We start from the raw sequence: 6,561 nt of genomic DNA on the forward strand, positions 1-6,561 counted from the left end.
ACTTCGTACTGTACGGTCTATGGTTTTATGTTTTTTTCTATCTATGTAGTCTCATAAAAGATAAAAGGTCATATATGAGTAATATAAATGGATGTGTCATCCCACATTCAAAGGGGTCAAATACCCTCTCTAATAACCTTTTTTCTTCCTCTCTTTCCACCTCTGACAGAGACTAAGAGATTAGGCTTGAGGAGCACGTACATTTTTTCTTCTTTCATACAAATGTCTCCCCTGGATTGTATAAGCCCACAAATGATATGGGTTGATGCGTCATAAAAGGATAAAACATATTGAAATGTGCAATAAGCGTGGAGTCCATACTCAATAGTAAAGATTTCTTCAGCGCGAGGGAGAACAAAGAAGAATGATGAAATGCATCAAAGAGTTTGTGATGCAGTAAATCACTGACCTAAAAGCACAGATAATGACAATAATACAAGAGGCAAGACATGAAACCTCCTAGACCCATGCCAAACAACACATGGGATCATCAGGGTCGTTGGCTTGTAGACGTGAACTACTGAGAATAAGGTCAAGAAGAGCTCCATCTTCAAGGCTAAAATAAGATGATGATGAGTTATAATTCTCATAAGAAGAACCTTCTAACTTCTCAGACAATGAGGTAGAAGAAAGGGAGAGAGGAAGAAGTATAAGTAATCAAAGAATGCTTTTAAGGGAGATAATAGGAGTTGAAACACTGCAAAAGTTCAAGATTTTATCTTTATAGTTCTACAAAAAAAGAAACGGTTCAATTTATCACGTAACTTCAGTTGAGTCAGTTGCGTGCCTGCAATGTATAAATAATTCTTTGAATTGTCATTTATTCCTTATGGCTCTAAAGGAATTGACCTTCTATTGGTTCAACCACTTGCCTATAAGTGTTATCACTTCTTTTGGTAAGTTCAAGCAGATGTTTGTAGCCATGTTCGCTAGTGCCAAAAAGCCGCAGAACTCCTAGGGAGTTTTTGAAGATCCGACAAGAGCCTTCAAAAAACTTAAGAAGGTTCGTTGTCATATTCCAACAAGAGATGCTCGACGCAAGAGATTTGGAGCTCATCATTGCCCACACAACCCCAACCCAAGATATTCGTCTAGGCCCGTTCAAACATGCCCGGGTTCATGAAGGCCAGTTCAAATATGTTTTTAGACTTCAAACACAAGAAGAGCTAGAGGAAGGATTCAAAATATGACATCAAAGAGATTGCAAAGTGTAAAGGCATCAATTCGCTCGGAAACATTCTCGGAACTTTCCTGGAAGGCGCATTCACCAAGCAGAGCTAGAATGTATTAATAAATCTAATTCTTGTTTAAATTCTTCTCAGTTTTGCTCTAAATCTCATATTTAATCAATCATATTATTGGCAGGATTTAGTAAATCCAATTTTACTGAATTTTCTTAAAGCTGTTAAAGCCGCCATCATGCAGCCCCTAATTTTCAAGATGATGAGCTGAGTTTGGGAGGTACTTGGTCTTGAATATCAATGTTTCTAGCCTGATTTGGTAGAAGCAGCATATTGTGTGCAGTAACATTTTTGTGAAACCATGGCTAGTTGAAAATTTGTACAATAAGAATGATTGTAACCAGTTTTATGTGTTGGTTTCATAGGGCAAGTATCCTGTTAAAACAAAAAAAAATTGTAGATTTACATACATACCACCTAATTTCTATGTATTTACATATCTAAAGCTTAAACTTTGCTCATTTATACCACCCAAATTTTCTGTATCAGATAAAAATACCATCCTTTAAACTTGTTAAATGTGAATACATAAGAGTTGTGTGCTATGCATGTTAATGCTCTCAATGGGAGTTTTGTGGTTTTGGTTGAAAGGATTATGTTGTTTTTCCTGTGTAAAGATGAAAGTTTTGATGTGAGATTTATAAATTTCTAAGCATTGTGTGGTATGTATGCAGGTATGTGTTGTGATATTGGAAAAATGTGAATACATAAGAGTTTTGTGCTATGTATGTAAATGCATAAGAACTGAGTGATTTTACATCTTTTTGATTTGTAGTTCATATTGAAGAATTACCTCACATCAACAATTTGGTGGGCTTGCCATAGTTTCGATGGGACTGCTCTTCATGATCTGAATTTATATGCAACAAAGAGAGTTTAGGTGTGAGCGTTGCAAATACATAAGATTCGATGGGATTGTTTTTGTAATGCTCGTTAAGGCATTGTAATCAATACGGGGACACTCATCTATAGAGCTTGGCTCGCTATTCATGCATGCATGCAGATGCAAATGCAGACAATCATATTATAGAAGTTGTGGGGTGTGTGTCGTAGAGGCAGTGACTCAGGAGCGAGTGTGTTGCGGAGGCAGCGGCCCACATGAATTGGCATGTCATAGAGGCAGTGACCCGGAAGAGTGGGTGTGTCGTGGAGCTAGTAGCTCGAAAAATGGGTGTCCTGAAGACAGTGGCCCGAAAGGGTGGGCTTGTCGTGGAGGCAGCAACCCAAATGATGAGTGTGTCGCAGAGGTAGTGACCCGAAAATGTGGGCATGTCGTAGAGGTAGCGACCCAAAAAATGGGTGTGTCGCAGAGACAGTGACCCCAAAGGGCAAGCGTGTTGTGGAGGCAAAGGCCTGAGGGTTGGCGTGACATAGAGACATTAGCCCAAAGGATGGTTGCGTCATGAAGGTTGTGACCAAAAAGGGCGGGCATGAAGTAGAAACTGGTCCGAAAGATGATGTTTCTCACTAGAGAGAATCATTCAAGTGTGGTGAGTATATGAATAAACACTCAAAATACAACTCATGCATATGATAACGACTATAACATCATGTAAACAACAATGTGCATGCAAAACATACACTGTGCAAGTGAAGTTCAACCCACTACGACGGTCAACCTGGAGCAACGTAGCCAACGTGCTAAGTCGGGTTAAGGTGGCCGACCGGACCAAAGTTATCGGTCAACCAGGCTAGGGCGGTTGGTCGGATCAAAGTGATTGGTTGAACCAAGTCAAGGGAGCCGTTCAGACCAAAGTGTAATGCGGACCAGGCCGGAGCGGCGAGTCAGACCAAAGTGATCGATCGGCTGGGTCGGGACGGCCGATCAGACCAACATGTAATGTCAACCGGGTCGAGGCGACCGATTGAGGCAAAGTGTAGTGCAGAGCGGCCGGTCGAGGCAAAATGTAATGCCGACCAAACCGGGGGGGGTTTGAGGCAAATTGTAACGCCGACAAGGCCAGGGCGTTTAGTCAAGGCAAATTGTAATGTGTGACAACCAACAAATAAATCACGCACATGATTGGTCAATCAATGAGCATGTGGTCGGGTCGACCGGTATCGTTCGATCAATTAAACCATCTGATAACAGGCGATCGATTGAGACGGACGATACCGGCTGGTCGGTCAAACCTGCCTCGTTTGGGCAATCAAACCCACAAACACCTAGTAAGCAAAGGGTTTTTAGAGAATATCACCAAAGCAAAGGTTGTGGATGTGTTTCTTCTAGTGGGATGAAGCTCTCCTGACAATAAGAAAGAAAACAAAGTTCCGGCAAAGCTCCGACGAGGCCCACCCCACTCCAAAAAAAGAAGAAGTTCTCATTTAGAAGGAGAGAAGAAACCTTGCTTCCCTGCCAACTAAGCTCGCTCTCCTCAAGAAAATCTCCTCACATACTCAAGGCAAATGGTTGAAGAAGATGGAGATGAGGAAGAGAAAAGGATGGAGGAGATGGGATCTCTTCGCTTCCTCTCGTTGAGGAACATGAAGAGTCTTTCACTTATGCTCTCTCCAAGAAACTCTCTCCAAGGGGAAGATGAGGCTCTCAAGTGCTCTATGCTCTCACCTCACCGGCATCCACAAAATCTGAAAATGAGAAAAAAATGATGAAATGAGAAGGAGAATGGAGCTTAAACCATCCCTTCTCCAATTTCCACCCAAATTTGCTAAAAATGTTCTTGCCACCTCACCCTAGGAGCCTCCAAAAAAGGTATAAAAAGCGATATTATTACCTCATTTATCTCCCCCTAAGCAAATCTCCCCAAAGCCAAGAAATCCATGCACTTTTGGCTACCTATGCCAGAGTGTCGGGGTCAAAATCATGAAAATCACGGGAGAAAATTGGGGCTGAATTTGGCTTGGCGCTTAAGCTGGGGCTCTGGGGCCAGGCGCAAGGTTTCCCAAGGCTAGCTTTCGAACTATTTCGAAGCAATTTCTGGCGCATATACACCCCAAGCTGGCGTCGATATGTTGTCCTCTCTGTTTTAAGCCCCGTGGGGAATGTTCTGGTCGCCTAGGCGCCTGGGGCTGCCGCCTAGGTGCGGGGTTGACCTTGAAAATCTGTTTTCATCTGGGAACATCCGGCGAAGGATTTTCTCGATCCAAAAGCTATGGGGGACCAAATATGAATAAATTATGATCCCCTAACTTCAAAAATGAGCGTCTTGCTCATTCGTTGGTCGAAGAATCGATCACCAATGGGCGCTTTGAACTAAGGCGCAGGTAAGGCGTTCCAAACCCTATTTTCCCGTAACACGCGTGGAAGGGTTCCATTACTTCCCTTGACCGCAGAGAGGCTTTGAATGGATTTAGACCATAGGACACTATAATGGACATCAAACATGTCCAATGTCCTAAGTAGGTGCACTCGACGACAGATTCTCTCGGGTAACGATGAATTATCACAAACCTTGTTTTTGCACCCCGAACACGTACCGAAGGTCTCGAATGGGTGTCTTGAGTTACGGGATGCTATGAATGAGCAAAGAATCATCCTGAGCTGGTCAAGTGGACACCCTACACATGTGACGCCAACAGTTGTATCACATGATGTTCTCCTCTTTCTTTTCAACGTCTCAAGGAGCTCGTGATCCTTATCGGTAAAGACCACCCCGGTCTCTTCCTCGACCTCCACTACAATTAAATTTTCCCGGTAACCCCCTCTTCCACCTGTTTGGCCTCCACGACTACAACCACGTCCTCTAGACTATCCACATCTACCCATCTATCTCTCCTTGGGTGGCTTTGGACAGGCACTGCTCAGGTGTCCCACTTCTCCGTAGTTGTAGCGACTGGGTCTCCTCCTGAGCACCAGTCATACCTGAGCCAGAGGCAACCAAAGTTACTTGCATTCCTGGAAGTCTACTCGACTGAGCCGGAACACATGCTGAGGTAATGGCTCCCAATGACACACTAACTCCTTATATGAGCCCAACCAAAACCTTCAAATCTTCAGGATCTATATTTCCCAGAAGTTCTAATGCTTTGTTTATCATACTATCTTCTCCTGTTGACATCCCGAAAACAATTCCTTGAGAAGGAAACCAAGAGACTTTATTATGTACGAACAAAATCAAAATCCTGCTTCGCTCCTTCATCTCACAGTAAACCTTCGCAGAAGCCCTTCACGATCAGGTAGATGTCGATCCCCTCAGCCAATCTCAATGAGTAAAGCCACGATCCCATTTGCCTTTCCAGCGATCCCAGCGAGCACGAACTCTGACTATTGAAATGCATACAAGAAGAAGTTCGACAATCTCTCAAGGCGGTACAAGATCCTGGACCCGATGTTCGAGGAGCTTAAAAAAAGCAACAAGCAGTGTCGTGATCCCGTCTGCCTTCTCAACGAGCCTTCACGAGTGGTTCCGTCTGCTTAAAGAAAGCACAACAAGCACTGCCTCGATCTCATCTGTTGATCCCAGCGAGCAGTGTCGTGATCCCATCTGCCTTGGCGATGTAGCTACGCGAAGCTATCCCGTCTACCTTCCCAGTGAGCTCTATCGCGACTGACAGGGCAACATCGATTGGCTGCTAGGTTAGGCTCTAATACCATAAAGAATTGATTGCTCTTAAAAACTTGTTCTATTCATCAATAACTTGGGCTTTACATAAGGTCTTACAATATTTTACAAATAATTCCCTAAACTTCTTCTATATTTTCTATTTACAATTAAGACTCAAAACTATATACAAATCTCAACAGAACGCTAATCCTCAACTCTTCATTTCAACTTCCAATCTCAATTTGATTCAGCTGAGTGAGAGTTTCAAGCAAGTTTTCAATTTCGGATGCATCATCCTAAACCAAACCACTTTGCATAAGAATTACATCTTCAGCATTAAGTGGAAGAGCAGCACAAAACACCTAAAGGTGAAATAATATGATACACATCTGCTTTCTATACAAAATTCACCAATAATATTGGTCCAAACTATCTGTACCATTCCACCCCTTTTCCATCTCAAAAAATAGCAAAAAAAAATCATAGCAGCAAAAAAGAATGGGTCATTTACATATTACCACACAATTCTTATGTATTTACATATCTAACACCTAAACATTCATATTTACATGCATACCACTCAAATTTTTGACATTACATAAAAAATACCACCATCAATACCTTCCTAAAAGCATGCAAAGGTCTATGACACTAAGGTGTTGTAATTGTAAGGAAAATTTACATACATAGCACATGATTCTTATGTATTTACATATCTCACACCTAAACTTTTATATTTACATATCTAGCACTTTGGTGCTTTAAACCTATACATGAAAAGTTGTATTTCACTCTACAAAGTAATAATAGTGCTGTGA

The sequence above is a fragment of the Phalaenopsis equestris genome, unplaced genomic scaffold (assembly GCF_001263595.1).
Source record: "Phalaenopsis equestris unplaced genomic scaffold, ASM126359v1 Scaffold000002, whole genome shotgun sequence".
Lineage (NCBI taxonomy): Eukaryota > Viridiplantae > Streptophyta > Magnoliopsida > Asparagales > Orchidaceae > Phalaenopsis > Phalaenopsis equestris.